Source organism: Arvicanthis niloticus, chromosome 2 (genome assembly GCF_011762505.2).
Source record: "Arvicanthis niloticus isolate mArvNil1 chromosome 2, mArvNil1.pat.X, whole genome shotgun sequence".
Taxonomy (NCBI): domain Eukaryota; kingdom Metazoa; phylum Chordata; class Mammalia; order Rodentia; family Muridae; genus Arvicanthis; species Arvicanthis niloticus.
Genome location: NC_047659.1, coordinates 50,648,310 through 50,666,159, shown reverse-complemented (window position 1 = coordinate 50,666,159; position 17,850 = coordinate 50,648,310). Strand labels below are relative to the sequence as shown.

Genomic DNA, 17,850 nt, shown 5'->3' with positions numbered 1-17,850 from the left:
TGTTTGACTTCTTGAGTTCTTTATACATTTTGGATATTAGCCCTCTGTCAGATATAGGGTTCCCAATCTGTAGGCTACCATTTTGTCTTGTTGACAGTGTCCTTTGTCTTACAGAAGCATTGCACTAAGAATCTCCTTTCTTAATATGCTACTCTATGGTCTGAAGACCCCAAAGACCATAGACACAGGTTCCACCAATTCCTCCTGTGTAGAACATCTGGCCAAGACTAATAGTGTAGTGTATCACTCAACAGGACTAATGGCTTGCCAAGCTATCTGCACTCCATCATCATATACCTAACACACTGGCTTCTTTTCTTTGAACACATGGCCCTCAGCCAGTCACAGACCCCAGGAATGGAACCTGTAAGAACAAGGTACACAAGAAATAGGGCTGGGTGTTACTCATCAAGACTTCATCACATATGATGGTGATATCAGCTTTCCCTCCTGGAGCTTTATCTGAACTGTGCTTTACCAGATGGGGGGGATCCTTATTATGTTTATCCAGAATCCATGCCACATCAAAATTCTCTGGTTGGCATAGCACATAGCATGACCTGGAAAATGTAAACAGATTAGAGAAATAAACGGTACTCCGTATATTGCTACTGACGCCCATGAGCTCAGCAAAGGGGAAATAAGAATTGCAAACTATCTTGAAAGATAGCAGTTGAGGCAGATTTTGCTGCTTCTGTTCTGAGCTGTAGCTTGAAGACAGTTGTTTGTGGGGTATCGATGGCCCTTCAGTGATATCTACGTGACATGGAATTGGAGTCTCTGCTTTCTTTTAATCTACCCTTTTGTCAAAATTAAAGGTAGCTGAGTCCAAGTTTTGACTGAAATCCTGTGACCCTCAGCTCTATGATCAGTCTACTGTATTTGAACTATATTTGAAAGTATTTGAATGGATGCCAGCAAAGTTCAGACTGAGCTTCACACAGGTCCTTCAAGTACCTCTCAGTTATACACAGGGGTTTGCTGAGTTTGATCTTGAACTGTGCACATTCGAGGCAGTAGGCAGTCCCTTCGGTTGATAACCCATACTTGGCAGAGCTCTGCTTTAATTAACATGGCCCTTGGGTCTGTTCGAGTTCCCATGTTTCAGCACCTTACTGGGTGTAACCTTATCTTTCCATTTTGCACGAGTGATGGATCTAAACCAGTACAGGTGAAGTTTGTCTTTAACCCGACAGCTGGATTACTTCCAGGTTTTACAACCGTGGAAGAAAAATTTCAAAACCTCAGTTCTTCTTATCATTTGCCATTTTATGGAGCAGCCATGGTGGGTGAGATGCTAACACAGTTAGTCACAGTTCCAGTATTGATCAATTAAACTATTCCCACACCAGGTGTACATGCTTAGAGGTAGGTGCAGGCTGGGGGTAACAATGAGGTGCCTTTCAGAAGGAGATGGGACAAATGGCTGGCCTCAGGACATTAAGTTACTTAAATTAATACATCCAATGAAGGAATAATGCTTCCTTTCCATTTGGGAAAAATCATTTCAGGAAAAGCAGGGCTAGAGTCCAGCATCGCAAGGAACACAAGCCTGCAGTGCTTCTCAAATCAGTTTGAGGTCCTCTTTAATATTCCAAGTTAACTGTATTTTCATTTCATGAACAGTTTTTCCAAATCATAAAGATCCATTGTTGTCTCCAATTATTTTCTTTAAAGTCATATTCATGAGCATACTAAGGAGATAATTTTCAAAACACCCCTACCCTGGGAATACACTGTGGCCTGAGCAAACGAAGGCCACTGTGTGACCTTGGATGAACAGCACTGGGACACCAAATAAGTAACCAGAGAGGCAGAGATTTGCAATTTATCTAGAGTGTGTAAGGGCGGGGCACTTCAGTCACCAGGGAGTTGGTAGGTGCTTGGGTTTTCTGGGTGACTTGCCCTTACCATGGGCTTCATATACTGTTTCCCGATACTATTTATTCTTCCTTGGGAAACTTCTGAAGAATAAACTTCTTAGACAATATGCTATCAAGAAGGTGTTGTCAAATATTTTGCAAGACCAGTGACTGCTGAGAGTCTCTGACTGTATCTTTCCAGTGGCAAATAACAATGATGCATATTTCCAGTGGCCTCACCCTCCACATACACACAAAAATGTATGTGTTCAAGACTGGGTCCCCAGTGCATTGTTCAGAAGTAGGACTCTGGCTGTATTGTGAGGGGTCTGGCCTAATCAATGGGTTGATCTATTGATAGAGACATACTTTGGTAGCATTATTTGGAGAATGTGGGGAAGAGGATATGAGTCTTTTGGAGGAGGTAGGTCTCTGGGGAGACTTGGTCATTATAAGTATACCTTGTGCCCAGTAGTCCCAGCCCCCAGCTCTCTCTCCACTGTGAGGTAGACTCTTGGCTTCTTCCCCTGTTCACTGATGCTCTGTCTCTCTACACACATTTGTAAACACAGAAGTAGGTAACCAAGGACTGGACCAATAAACCCATAAGCCAAAGCAAACCCTCTATTCCTTCAAGTTGCTCTCTCAAAAGCATTCTGTCACAGTCATGAAAAGTGATACACAGACCATAAGTGAAAGGGATGAGTAGTCTATATGTCTGACTATAAACAGCCAGCATATCCCCTTAGTCATCAGCTTCTTGTAAATTAACTAAAGTGTGACCATTTCTGGATAGCTTGAAAGGCACTTGGCCCTGAGATCTTCGTTTGTACACTGTGGCTACGAAGTCCCTATGGGACTGCTGTATTTAAATAAAGTAAGTAGTTAGTGCCTTGCCATGTCATGAAAATTACACACATCTACTTAATATTCAATTTTCTTTCTGTTGTAACTCTTTATTTCAAAGATCAATATCACAACCCATAATGTGCTAGGGATTTTAAATGCATTCTCCAGAAGGCCGTTGCTAACAAAATATGCATGAATTTCTTTTCTTCATCATGTGAAAGATAGGAAAACTCACAGCATTTTCTTATCTTGTAAAACCAAGAAAAGAAAATGTCAATGTAGTCTCTTCTTTAAGAATTCTACTCCCTAGAGCCCAAGAGGTTTCTTATTGGCTAGGCTCTTGCACAGGACCCTAGTTGAGTTCCTAGTACCTACATGGGGCAGATTGCACCACTTGTAACTCAACAGATCTGATGCCCTCTTTTGACCTCTGTAAGCACTTGCCCTTGTGTACACACATGCGCGCTCACACATGCACGTGCGCACACATACACACTTGCACACACATAATTAAAAATAAAATATTTTTAAAAGGAATTATAATTCCTTCTTTGGGATTTGTGTTGTCAATATTATTACCCAGTCAATAAAGGTCGTATGTGTGTGTGTGTGTGTGTGTGTGTGTGTGTGTGTGTGTGTAAGTGAGAACATTGGTAAGAAATGGTTGACTTGTCTCACTTCCATACAATACTACACAGTTGTGAGAGATACTGAATAGAGAATATTAAAAGTAGCTCTCTGCCTTGGGTGTTACTAACTAGAAAATAGCACATCTGAAGAAGCAAACTATTTCTGAAGCATTAAATTTATTTTAAAACTGGTACAGATTTTTTTTTACTTTCCAGTAAATATACTCGGGAAATGAAAAGGTCACTACTTAAGTTTGGCTTGGTGATATTCACCACATAAATGTCACAAGGCAAAGTGGATTTTCTGATACAAGTCATAGAAGGAACAAGAACCCACAGAGTCTGGAAGGTCAGTATGGGATAGCCGGTGCAGATACTTCCAAGATGCTTGGCACAGAGAATCAGGCAGAACTTTATGTGTAGGCTTTTTTTTTTCCTGTTTGTACATGCATATTTTAATGCTCTTACTATCTTAATGATGCACTGTGTTTGACAGGCAGAAACAAAATTAGCATATTTTTTTCTTTCACAATTTCACGAATGTATACTCTATTCTTTCTGAAGATCTTAGCAACTTTGGTGCCTCATTTTTTCTTTCCTTAAGCCAAGAACAGTCATGCCTTCACTTACATGCGGCACCTGTTGGCTTTTCTTGGCATATCAGCTTCGCCATCTCTAGTGTACTGTGACGGGAGGTTTGATAACCTACATAGTTACCAAGTGTAACCAGTAGGCAGTGCACCCAGGGATGATGCCTGTCCTGGGAGTCGAGGACTGATGCAATGTTTCATTACATCATTTGTAAGGGCACACAACTGAAGCTCTATACATTGCTTATTTCTGTAACTTTCTATTGAACATTTTGGACTACAGTTAACTACAGGCAACTGAAAGAGGAAAGCAGGTCTTGGGTAAGTGGGCGGGTCTTATACTCTGACTTCACCCATAAACTCTAGCTACATGCCCAGTGAGGAAATGACTATGGCTATTATTGCCACTAAAATCAGATTCTGCCCCACTGAATTTTATGTTTGGTTAACGTAAGGAACTCCCCCACTCCTGCTTGCATCTACTTCTTAAATCGTCAGCAACAGAAATGTCCTCTAGAGTTTTGGAAACAGCAAATCTCAGGGTTCTGTTTACTCTGGAGCCCTAAGTAACAAGGCCAGATCTAGAGATAGGAACCATCTCCTAGCATTTGCCTCGGGCTCTGAGGTTAAGAGTAGCCACACCCAGTCACCACCTCTAAACAAATGCACCTGTTACGAGCTGTCAGAAGTCTACAAGACTGTCAGCACTGACTTCTAGATGAGATGAAGAGTTGGAGTTGGGGAGAGGACGTCCGTGGGACTTGGTTGCATAGATACTATCAAAGATTTGGTTTTTAGAAAAAGGACCTCTGCAAACAGGACCAGAGAAGTCTGATACAGGGCAGGAAACTGAGTTTTGGTGGGGAGCCTGCAGCTTCACCATATATCTGAAAACAAAACAACAACAGAAACCAACCAACCAAAAAAAAAAATCTCAGTTCTGTTTTCTTTGACTCTGAGTGATCTTATCTAGGTTGTAGCTTCCTTCCTTTCTTCCATGTGAGTTCATTGGTGCCTCCTCTACCTCTCATAATATTGTAAGGGTAAAATGAATGAGGTAGGTGGGAAGTGAGAGAAAGAGTCTATACATATGCATAATTTATGTCTTTCGCCCTAGGTTTTGGGCTCCTTGAACTCTGTGCCCAGAGTGAATAGGAAGGGTTTTCTATTAGGAGAAGGAATGTGTTTGTTACGAAATAGAGGATTCCGAGAAAGTCATCTTGGAAAATGCTGAGTGGACCATTTCAAAGAAACAGGGTCCTGGGTGACAACCACAGTTTAGCAGAGAATAAGCCTGTAAAGGTGCTGTTGTCTGACAGAAAGGGAAATTCACACCTAGGAAAGGGAATAGCTGAAAGAATTCCTGTCTAGGTCTTTGGGCAGCCCAGCTCTCTGATGGTGTCAGCTTGTCTGCGCAGGCGCAGTAATCAGGTGGCGTTGGTTAGGGCGCTGGGCTCGGAGAGGCTGAGTGTGATGGATGGCTCAGCGTGCTGTTTATCTAGTGCAGGTTGGTATTTCACCTCTGTTTTCATTAGACTGATGGTAAGGTAATAATTCTTTCCTCTAGCTGAGAAATCTGTCTTCAGCCATTTGTTGATCTTCTTGAACGGGCACTGCAGGTGCACAGAAGTCACCCTAAAGGAGGTTTTGAATGAAATCTTAAATAATGCTGGACGGCATCATGGAGCGCCAGCAGCACAGAAGTCCCCTAGATTTGTGTGTGTGTGTGTGTGTGTGTGTGTGTGTGTGTGTGTGTGTGTGTGTGCTTATTAGCTACATAGGATCACATTGACCCAAGGAACAAACCAAGGGAATGGCACAAGGCAGAAGACCTTGTGACAGTCAACCGTTTATTACTCTGGAATATTCAAGCCTCTGTGGTAAGAGGCATCCAGGCAGTGCTTTTTTTTCCGTGAGGGGTTTCTATGAAGCAGGGTGGTACAGTGGGAAATGTCATGGGCTATCCTGAATAGTTCCACCACGACTCACCCCCTGGGATAGATCTCTTCATGGCTCGGAATCACACTTTCTCCATCTCTCGGGTGAAGAAAATAATACATGCACGAGTTTTAATTGGAAGCACTGATCAAGAGAACAAAGCTATTAAGTTTTCTCCAAGGCAAGTAAGGAACAACTGAGAACCACGACAGGCACAGGTCTTTAATGAGCTGTAGCTTCTTATTGTCTCCTTCCAGCTTCTGTGATGGAAAGCTTAGAATGAAGGAGGAAGGTGTTGGCTCATTAAACATTGGTCCAAGAAGGAATCTTCCTCACAACCGAGGAAGCAAGCCATCTGAGCTAATTTCTGGATGGAAGAGCTAACAGTCAGGTGATAGAACTTTACATACGGGGCTCATGCAGTGTGTGATTCACCTGGAGAGAAGATGCTGGAAGCTATCTACTACCTAGGAGGTGGCCATCACAAAAGACAAGATCTTAGACTATTGGTTCTAATTCCTGGGCCTTCTGTTATGAGTCAAGTTCTTTGCTTCCCATTTGTCTGTCCATCTATCTATTCATCCATCTTTCCATCCTTTCTACACAAATTGTCCCCAAAATACTGTTATGAAGTCAGTCAGCGTATCTTCCCTAAATTGTCAAACTTCAGTTATTTTCTAATTATGTGTATATTTGTCATAAGAGAGGGTTCTGCACATGAATGCAGTGTCCTCCAAGGCCAGAAAAGGGGGTTGGATCCCCTGGAGCTGGAATTCCAGGCAGTCATCAGATGATAGACGTAGATGCTGGGAACTGAATTCTGTTCCTCTGCAAGAGCAGTATGAGAATTTAACCATCCAGCTACCTCTACAACCCCAACTGCTATTATTAAAAGTATCAAAATAGCAGTATCAAGGAATTATTTCCACCGATTCAGTTTTCAGTTAAATAAGCGTTCAACAAATAATGGGAATACTCCTGGCATTGTGATAGATGAGGGAAGGGGTTATGAAGGGCAAAATTTCTGGCCACAGACACTTAGCAGAAAACGGGGTAAAAAGCTGAGTTAATGGAAGCATATAATTTGACTGTGATGCCACACAGCCTGCAGTAACATTGAGCCAGCTCAGCGTTGAGCACGGGAAGGGGCTGTGGCGGAATCTGAGATACCTGTGGGAGTTAGTCCAGGAGAAAGGTGAGACAGACATCTTCCCTGCTGGGGATGGAGTTTGGTGATGGAAGGCTCAAAGAGCAGTACCGTAGAAATACAAGAGGAGGAAAAAAACATTTCCTTAATATATTTTCTGATACTGAAATATAAAATAATAGATACAGATTTAAAAGCCAGGAAGCATCCTTTGGTTTGAACACCGTCTCTCTGTTCATTCTAAAGGGAGCTGCTGCTAACAATGGAGGTTTCTGTGGGTCTGTGGGTTTGCTCAGGGTCTGACTGGGTGATGAAAGTTCTTATTTAGGGAACGTTTAGGAAAGTGTTTCCCAGCAACACTCTCCTGTGGGAACACATGATTCACATATACAATTTGAAATGTCTACTTACAGAGAACAAATGGCACATATTTTAATAAGATACTGTATTTAATCTGATCGTTCTAAAAATACCATAGTTTCAACATATAGTAAATGTAGATATGAAGAGATACTTTGAAACTTCATTTTCATGTGAACTCAATACATGACACTTATTTTATAGGTAGAGCACATCCCAGTTTGCACTTTTACCCTTAGAGTGCTCAGTAACTACATGGAGCCATTGGCATTCATGTTAAACACGGAGTGTTGTGACATATGTATAAAATCTTTCTATGTTCTCAGATAAAATGAGCCCAGAATATCCTGGTTAGATTTCATCACGCCTATGAGTCCATTACTAGCATAAACATTGCATGTTCCAAGAAGGAAGAAAGAGACCCATGCTCTATCTTAGGGATTTTTCTTATTCTTGACAGCCAACAGTATTGACAATGACAGCCCCTACACCTTATAGCCAAACAACGATAAGGTCTTGGAAAAAGAAATATTTTAGCTCTGGGACATTACAAGCATTTTGGGCTCCACAGGATAGCTACAGACTCCATTCCTACTCTGGTCAGCTTTCTTCTCAGAAGATATGCTCGAGCTGAGGTGCACAAAATGTCACTGTGGTTGTTTGTGGCTTTGTAGTTGCTGGTGGTTTTGGTTTTTGTTTGTTTGTTTTGTTTTGCTCATTTGCTTCTCACTGAAATAGCTACAGTGCTATTTGCCCACAGCACTTTACACTGTTGAGCCAAAAAATAAGGGCACTAGCCAAAGACTCATTAATGGCTACCTTTGGGAACAGTGGTGTTGGTTGGTTCCTCCATTTGTGGGGTAACAGTAATTGTGGCATTAGGATCCTAATAGCGTAAGGATACAGACAAAATACTTTGCCTTTCTAATTCCCAGCTTAGCTCACTGTCTGTGATTATTGTTAAAGTATTTTTCAGTCTCCCAAAGTGTTTGTGTGTGAGAGAGAGGGAGGGCCGTGCAGTGACTCTCTTTTTCTTTACTCTCCTTTTGTGGAGTGCTCAGAGCTGGTGACAAGGACATTACTAATTGCCTAGCTGGTGCCAGGGGCACTGTAGACTGTCTGAGGAAGGCACTGTCAGCTACAACCCCTCAAAAAGCTGATTACTCTCCAGAGAGGCAGCATGCTGTCCTGAGAGGATGCAGGGCTGGTGCCTCCAAGTTCTCAGAGGAGGTGCACAGCCTAGGGCAACCTACTTTAACTGCAGCCTTCTCAGCTGTGGAAAACGACAGAGAGATCCTTACTGCTTTGCCAGAGAGTTGTGCTTATTAATTAGTTTGTATTTCAAAGTGCTTCACAACTGGGAAGTTTCACTATTGAATTAAGGAAATTCTCCTTTCATCTTCTCCCCACCACATTAAGATGAAAGAAACTGTGCTCACTGAGGCTCTAAGAAAAATAGAGGTGATTTGGGGGTGGTGTGGGGGGAAGCTAACAAACCTGACTTCAAGGTAGTGGCTCATTTCCCTGAGAGTAAGAAGGCACCCATTAAAAGGAGCTTTGCAAGTTGAGAGTCTTGAAGGGCACCCAAACCTGTTCGCACAAGAAGCACCGTTTGTTTTAGACTTAATTTTTATGAGCTGTTCAAGGAAAAAAAGAAGAGAGAGAAAATTAGGCAGATTACACTGTGGTGAGGAATCTGAAAGTGAAAATTGGCACAGACTGTATCATTGCTTTCTTACTGGAGAAACAGGTTGGATCTGCTGGTATCCACACCTTGGGACACATGTGTTTTCCTTTATCCAACTTATCTCTGTATATGCTTCGGTTTTTCTTATTGTCTTCCCTTATCAGAGGAGAAAGAGGGAGAGAGAAAGACATGGGGGTAGGGTGGGGGAGGGATGAGTTCGTGATCTCTTTGTGGCTCACTGTCAGCTCTGTTCCGTTTCTCTTTCTACACTGTGGAATGCAGCTGTCTGGCTCTCACACTGGGCTTCTCGGCCTTCTTCCATCCTAGACAAGGTCATATGACAAGTTTTCACCCTGGAGAGTGAATGGAAGTCGGGTTTCTGGGAAGCGGGTTTGCCTGCTCTACTACCAAGGACGGCTGGAAATGACTCTACAGAAGTAGAAAGGCCAAGCCCCAAGAGAGACATCAGACTCCTCTGTGACTGCACAGAGAATGCCTTCTTCAGATAAACATGTCTGTGGCCTCTTCTTTGAGAAATAGTTTCTGCTAAGATGCTGAAACGCTGGCCTATTGTTACAGCAGATATGTTCCCCTAACAATATAAACAGCTGGCTTTGCTTTTCCAAATTGGAGTTGCCTTCTCCTTGCCAGACTATGGGAAAGGCCAGACCTTTAGGACTTGCTGATATCCAGTACAGTGAATGGTATGTACGTATAATACTGATTCCGGTGTGTATTTTTATAGGTCTCTCTCCTTTTAATTGCATAATTTAGTTTTACTGGTTTCACAATTTCATGTGGAAAGGGAAGGGGAGGGCGGGCTGAACTAAGGTGGACATACCTATTTTCTTTCATGTTTTCAAACTCAACAAACACATTCCCCTCCCCTACTCCCACCCTCCCTTTAACCGACGAGGAGAAGAGTATTGCTACTTTCTTCATAGTCTTCCAGGAGAATGAACACAATGCCTTGAAGGAAATATCTAGCCAGGGGAAAGCAGTACCTTAGAGTAGGCAATCCACACATCATCACCCAAGAAAGCTGGGCCATGGCCAATATTTCCATCAGCGACTTGAAAGAGTTGTCTGTCTTCCCAACACAATAAAACTGGAGACATGAGATCCTCGAGCCCCAGCCAGCACCATCAGGAGAAGCCAAGGCCCATCATCACATGGAGGTTTAAGGATTTATGACTGGTGGGGGAGGGAAAATAGAGGCGGGTACTTAAGTTGGCCGAATTCATCACTCACAAAAGATAACATGTGTTAATATAGAGAATTGTAGATATTCAACTTTTTTTCTAATGAAGTTTTTGGCAATCAAAGAAAATACAGATGCCAACACCTTAAAAAAAAAAAAAAAAAAAAACCAACAAAAACTGCCAGTTTTCTCTAGGTTTAGGACTCCTCTCAGATGCACAGAATGACAATTCTATTTTGTCAGTTCCCTGCATTTGAGATTGGACTTCTGGCCTGTGGGGACATGACAGCAGGTTTGCATTTGCTGCTGATATGTGCTGACCTAAGTATCACTCAATGACGCTAAAATCATTCTCTTTCTAGGGACCCTACGAAGATGCCACTGGGGTGGGGTGGTCCTGCCTCTGCTGAGATCTCCCCTAGACCCATGTTCCTTACTCAGAACAGCACACTTTTACTTTGTTATAGCTTTGCTCTGGAATATCTACCCTGAGATCAAAGGGGGAGCCAGGTTGCGTCCAGCCCAGAACGTGGTGATGGAGCCAGCCCAGATGGTGTGATGGAGTCACCATCTCAAGGGATGAAGAAAGTTCGTTACCCTGTTTGTGACACCAGTTTCATTAAAGGAAACGAAAACTCTAACTAGTGTGGTCTGCGTCTAACATTTGCGAAGTTGAAATTATTTGCATGCATGTTAATAAAGTCACTGACTTTTGTTTGTTTGTTTGAAGATTTTATGTGAATGACGGTTGTGTGTGCATATGTGTACCACTAGCATGCAGTGCCCGAAGGGACCAGAAGAGGGTGTCAGATCTCTGGAACTAGAGATACAGGAAGTTTTATCATGTGGGTGCTGAGAAACATATCTAGATCCGCTGGAAGAGCAGCCAGTGCTCTTAACCACTGAGCAGTCTCTCTAGTCCCAAAGTCACTGTTAAACTGTTCATTAGAATCAAGTTTCCAGCCTTCAGCATCTACCAGATGAACAGACCACTGGACAGGGTAGGTACTATATGACCCTCCAAAACCAAGAGTCTTCCTTAATTCTGCTGACGCTTGGGCCAGTTCCCCAAATCCTGATATGAGTGTGTCTCCAGACTGCCTGAGACAGACCACATTTTTATGATGTTTGTCTTTCCACAGTGAAGTGTACCTTAGGGAACTATATGTTTCCTACATTTATTTTTTTTTTTAATCATTTGGGTTTTCCAATAAAATAACATTCACATTTTCTTCTCTCTCCCCAAATGAGTATATTTACTGTTTTAATCCACAAAGTTTCCATATGGGTTTTGTCTGGGATGCTCGAGTGAAGTACTTGGAAAACAACACACTATTTGCATAATAGGAAAAAACTTCCTTGGCTAAATGTCTAGCCACAAAAATAATAATAGTCCTGTAAAACAAAAACAAAACAAAAAAGTTGGCCCAGATGACCTTCCAAGAGAGGCAGTAAATGCCCTAGAGATTCACCAGAAAAGACTGGAGTTGGGGAGGGTGGATGGAAGAAGAAGAAAAACCACATTTGAAAGCAGAAGTTCATCCAAGGAATTTAGGACTTGGACGATGGGTAAAGAAATGAGATTTTCTCCATAGACTTTCAGCGTGACATAACGTCATCACCTAGTTTTCTGTGGCCATCTCAGATACATTTGGAGCTGAAGCCAGACTAAAGTAGACCAGGGCCAGGCAGGAGGAGGTGACAGTGTGGATCGGCCCAGTGTCCCCCAAATTCAGGAGGTTGTCAGGGCCAGTTGTGAGATCTCCTACCCTGAGCTGCTCACCAAACTTGAGTTCCAGTTCTAGAGTAGCAGTCAGAACCACGAAAGCATCTTAGTGCATCATACTGAATCTCTAAAGTGACTGACTGTAGAAGGAATGGCCATGGTCAGCCCTATGAAGAGATGCTCTCTTGGGACCAATGGGGCATGCACGAGTGGAGGGTATTAAAGGAGCTTGTGGCAGCTGTCAGAGCTTGCTCTGGCTTTTCTCACCTCCAAGCCCCAAGGGTGGGTAGGCTTGGGCAGTGAGTAGTCCAGGGCACAGGCAGCAACTGATTTTATTTTTTCATTCAGTAAAACATGTATGTAAACATGATTAATAGTTGCATCAACATAATGTATTACTGTGATCTAAACTCAGACTGTGGTGCGTTGCCACAATGCTGTGCATATGACAAAGCCATCACATTGTACCCTTAAATGAATTTTGAGTTCTGTGTCTAAATAAAGATTATTTTAAGGCATGTGTACTCTTAAATTTTTATTTGTTTATATGTGTGTGTGCACTCATACACATGTGTGCACACATAGGTGATAACCCACAGAGGCTGGTGTTGGGTCCTCTGGAGACAGAGTTACAGGTAGTTTTAAGCCACCTGATATGGGTGCTGGGATCCAAACTCTGGTCCTCTGCAAAAGCAGCAAATATTTTTAAACATTAAGCCATCTATCTCTCTAGCCCTGCTTATGTACTTGTACGTTGTTTCCCAAAACATCATACACTAAGCCTTGTTATTATTATTATTTTTCTCCATTCTCTGATTTTACCTTTTTCAAGTCTTACTAATTCTAGGACTGATCAGTGCTGAGTAATGAATTATAGCCTTATTCTAATCTTAGAGCTGACAACACAGAACTGGCTCATTGTCTATGTTATAGGATCAGCAAGAAAATTATACTAAGCCAGGAAAATTTCTGAGAAGGAAGGCTCATATGCCTACATGCCCGCCACCCACCTGCTAGGTTCTCTTGCCTCCCCTGGTTGTGAATGCTCCGGTCCTAGGCTTAGTGGGCATTGTGATTTAAAAGAGGTTATATCCTGTGATACCTTCTGCTTTGAACATTCTGGGGTTACAAAGGAAGTTGGTGGATATTGATCTGAATGTGAAAAGCTGTAGTCATTTTTAAGATGTCTTCAGAACTAATTCAGAAACAGTATCCAGATTTACAATGCCTTGTGAGACACAATGGCAATAGTTTTATAGGTGATCAAATCTTATGAGGCTTATATTAAGTTAGCGCTATTTTCTGATTTTTGGTGAGTTATTAATTCAAGAGAATAATATACAGTAATACTACTCAAAGTATTGTGAAAAATCAGATTTTTGAGCAATTTCCGAGACTGGTCATTGTTTAGAACCAGTAAAAACTAAATTATGTAATTAAAAAGAGAGAGACCTACAAAATACATACCCCTCATCAACATTAGATTAAAAAGATATAGTCATATTTCCATAAATATTATCAAATAATATGCAATAAGAGGATTTTTTTTTAAATCAGAACCTTACTATGTAGCCCAGACAAGCTTTAAACTCAGGGTCCTCCTGCCTCAGTTTACCATGTAGTAGGATTACAAATGCTTGTCACCATGGTTATATTGATCACTGAAACATCTAAGAGACAAATAGAGAAAACTGTTTTTATACTCACATCTTTTCTAGTTCTTCAGTTATAACATAAAATTATGAGTGAGCAAACTTTGTGTCAGACCCTTACATGCAGACATTTAATGAACACTTTATGCATCAATATTTAATTTTAATGTGATGAATGAGCTTTCCCCTTGCTTGTTAATTTATCTAATCTGGGTTAGATTGATGACAGTGTTATTCATAGGGGATAATGTATATCAAAGTGACTCTATGTTTTAATAACACTCAAAACAGGAACTTATCTTAGAGATATTCGTAGGAGTAACGAGGAGAATATGGAACACCCATTTCTTCCCTAAAATGAAATGAACAATAATCTATTTGAAATTTTTTTTCAATTATTCACTATTGATCCTGTAAAGTTATAGTTAAATTTAGGTTGGCTGTCAGATACACCGCAATTTTATGTTTAGATTTTTGAGTTATAGTTAGCAAATAAACCTTAAACTATTACATGTTATAACACCTTTGTGCTGGTCCTCATCATGCTGAGTCAGCACTTCCTGATAGCTGCCCAGTGAGCTAAGTCAACTACAGAGACATCTCATGTCAGACTGCTATAGAAACCTGTGCCCACTTACTACCAGCACCTGAACACACCTCCTTTCAGAGTAGAAATAGCTGATGGAGTAGCACCACTCCCTGGGTCACAATTGAATCATTTCATTGGCTTTGTGAATTCAACATTGCTTCCTTCATAGAAGCAACTGAGGTGAACTCTTAAAATGACCGTAAGCCTGGGATCAATGGTCAGACTGTCAGCACTGAGATTCTGTGATCTCTTATATTGATATGAACTTAAAGAGAAGGTTCAGGAAAGTGTTACTGGGTTCTCCATCTGAACATTTATTGATCAACACTTTCTTTCACAAGACTCAGATAAAGTCATCCTACCAAACTCATCAGATTTGAAAAGCACAGTTACATATATTAATTATTTTGTTAAAAAAACAAACTATGTTCTGCACTTAAATGGTTTATAAGGCTTATTTCATCTTATCCAGAGTAAAAATTCTATGATATAGTTAGTAATTACCCCAAATATAAATGGAAAAGTTATCAACTTCCCCCCAGGTCATACTGCTGGGCATAGCTGGGATTCAAGTCCTGGCTTGCTGGCTCCACATTCAAAGGTCTAAATCACCTTAATGGCAGGCAAAATTGGCCAGTGAAAAAGAAACACAATGTTTGAAATATTCTCTAGGCAAAATTTCTGGGCAAAATAAAATAAAGTGAAATAAATGAAATAAAATTATTTGTTCAATGTAAGTCAATTACAGGAAGCATGTTGAGTAGGACCTGCTATATGGGTCTCTTGGACACTACCTTAGTCCCCATTGGCATGGCAGGCTCTGTCAAGTGGGCTGTCGAGGCTCTGCCGATATTTCCACCAACAGCACCTGGTAAAGAACTTACCTTCTTGCCTTAGGCGTCTCTGTCTTCCTTTGCTTTTTGAAAGAGATAGTGGACATTCTTGATGTATGAAACGCACATTGGGCTGGAGAGATGGCTCAACAGTTAGCACTCTCTACTCACACAGAGGATCGGGGTTTAGTTCCCAGCACTGCCCAGCACGCAACCAGCCATAACTCCAATTGCACTGTATCAATGTCCTCTTCTTACCTCTTTGGGAATCATGCATGCGGGTGATGGTTATACATATTTGAAGACAATATGCTCATATATGTAAAATAAAATAAATACATATAAAATAAAAATAATTTTAAACTGCATGCTTAATATGAATATTTTAATGAGTTTGGACGTGTGATCACCAAACCTTATGAGCTATGCTGTGAAACTATTACTATAAGCAAAATAAGAAACATATTTAAAACACAAAAAGTTTCCTAAAATATTTGGTGTGTTGTCTGCTTGTTTTCATGATAAAAACATCTGAGCCCCTTAAACTGTGTGAACCTTCTATACAATGATGTTAACAGCAGACAGAAATCACACAGCAGATCTCCAGTGCCCCTCATCTCATGTGTATTTGTCCGTTGCTGCTGCTGCTGCTGCTGTTCTGACAAAGCAGCCTTTGGAAGAAAGGGCTTATTTGGGTTTACAATTTCAGAACTTTTAAGTACATAATCCTTGGTTCTGTTGAATCTGTGCCCAGCATGAAACAGAACATCATGACAGGTAGAGCGTATCACTCAGAGTTCTCTGGATAAGCGGAACGGATAGAGTATTATTTGATTGGCTTACATGATTCGGGCCGAGTAGTCCAGGAATGGCTGTCTGTACACTGGAAAGTGTGAGAATCCAGCAGCTACTGATACACATGGCTGTATGTCTCAGCAGTCCTGATATCTTACTGAAGACTGGAGAAGTTCTAGGGACCACATAGGAAGGGACAAACCCCCTGGGATCCTATGTCAGCTAAAGATGGCAACAATATTACAGATGTACCATCAACAGGGAGGGAGCTCAGACTTGTGTCTCTATTATCTGGACCGCTGCCTATGAAAGGCATTGCCCACTTTGGGATTCAGTCTTCCCATTCAGTTTATGCTTCTAAGAAATTCCCTTCCATCTCACTCAGTTCTATTCCCCACTCTTCCACAAAGACTCCCCGTGCCCCACCTTACTTTTGACCGTGTGTCTCTGCATCTGTTTCTATCCACTGCTGGATGAAGCCTCTCTCAGGAGACAATTATGCTAGGCTCCTGTCAGCAAGCATAGCTGAGTATCATTAATAGTGTCAGGGGTTGGCTCTCTTACATGGGATCAATCTCAAGTTGGGTCAGTCATTGGCTGGCCTTTCCCGAAATTTCAAGAAGACCTACAGAGTCAACTTACCAGGGTCCATGGGGTCTCACAGAGCATGAACCACCAACCAAAGAGCATTCAGGAGCTGGACGTAGGCCCACTACACATGTGTAGCAGATGTGCAGCTTGGTCTTCATATGGGTCCCCTAACAGTTGGAACAGGGGCTGTCTCTGACTTTGTTGCCTGCCATTGCATCTCCTATTTGGACTACCAGTGGGAGAGGATGTACTTAGGCCTCCTGCAACTGGATGTCCCAGGGCAGGAAACCCCCAAGGGGAGTTTCCACCTCTCTGAGGAGAAGGGGGGTTAATGAGGGGAGAGATTTGTAAGGGTGGGACTGGGAGAAGACGGGGGAGATGGGGCAGAAGTCAGGATGTAAAGAGAATAAATAAATGAAAGAAAAAAAGAGAAGGAAAAAGAAATTTCCTAATAGATCCACCCAGATGCCTATCTCCCAGTTCCAGATCAAGTCAAGTTGACAACCAAGATGTCAAAGAGCAAAGGCTACTCCCCTCATGGCTGACAGGAAGCAGGAGGGAATGGAACCAGTACTAGGCATAACTTTCAAAGGCATACTCCAGGGACATGAGTCCTCCATCTTTGCCCCACATCCTAAAGTTCCTGCCACCTCCCCCAATAGTGCTGTTAGCTGTGGATGGTGCATCCAACCAACACAGGACTTATGGCGTAGATTGTGTCTGCACCACAACACCATATAACCACAGTGCCCTGTCCATATCCCTGATGACCACTGTTCTACTGTTTTTAGGATTTTGTTGGTGATAAGAATATACATTAACATAAGTTTATGTGACTGCAGGCACTTACACTGAAAATGACAGATTTAAAAGATTTTCTTCACTGTAGAAAAAAGAACTAAATCCAAAGTTTAGCAGAAAGTTTACATTAATAATGAAATAAAGATTCAAGAAGAAATAAAGCAGGAAAACAGACAAACCAAAAAAAAAAAAAACAAAAACAAAAACAAAAAAAAAACAAAAAAACAAAAAAAAAAAAACCAAGGCTAACAGGCGGGGCTTGTTTCGTTTTGATTTTGCTTGGCTAGGGAGCAAACCCAGGCTGAGCAGGTGTGGCCCTACTGATCTCCAGCCCAAGCCCGAATACTTGATTTTCCAGAAAGACTAAAATATTAAACAGACTTTATTTACATTAAGAGAAAGAGAAAATGCCAATAAATAAATTCAGCAAAGAAAGAAGACATGTGACAGCTAACACCACAGAAATAAAACAAACAGGGATATGAACCACTCTGAACCACTAGATGCCGACAAATTGAAGTAACTAAAACTCTGCCTGGGACTCTCAGGAGCCAAGGGAAGCCTGCTCAGGTCACCTGCAGCCGTTTGGGGACAAAGCTG

The 17,850-nt window shown here is 41.7% G+C and overlaps 1 long non-coding RNA gene across 1 annotated transcript; it reads left to right on the top strand.

Annotated features, from left to right (window-relative positions):
* The first annotated feature begins 4,145 nt into the window (after positions 1-4,145).
* LOC143441341 (uncharacterized) lies at positions 4,146-12,489 on the top strand. Its single transcript, XR_013108649.1, has 3 exons — positions 4,146-4,251; positions 9,345-9,766; positions 10,626-12,489. It is a non-coding gene; the product is annotated as an uncharacterized LOC143441341 (long non-coding RNA).
* The last annotated feature ends 5,361 nt before the right edge of the window (positions 12,490-17,850 follow it).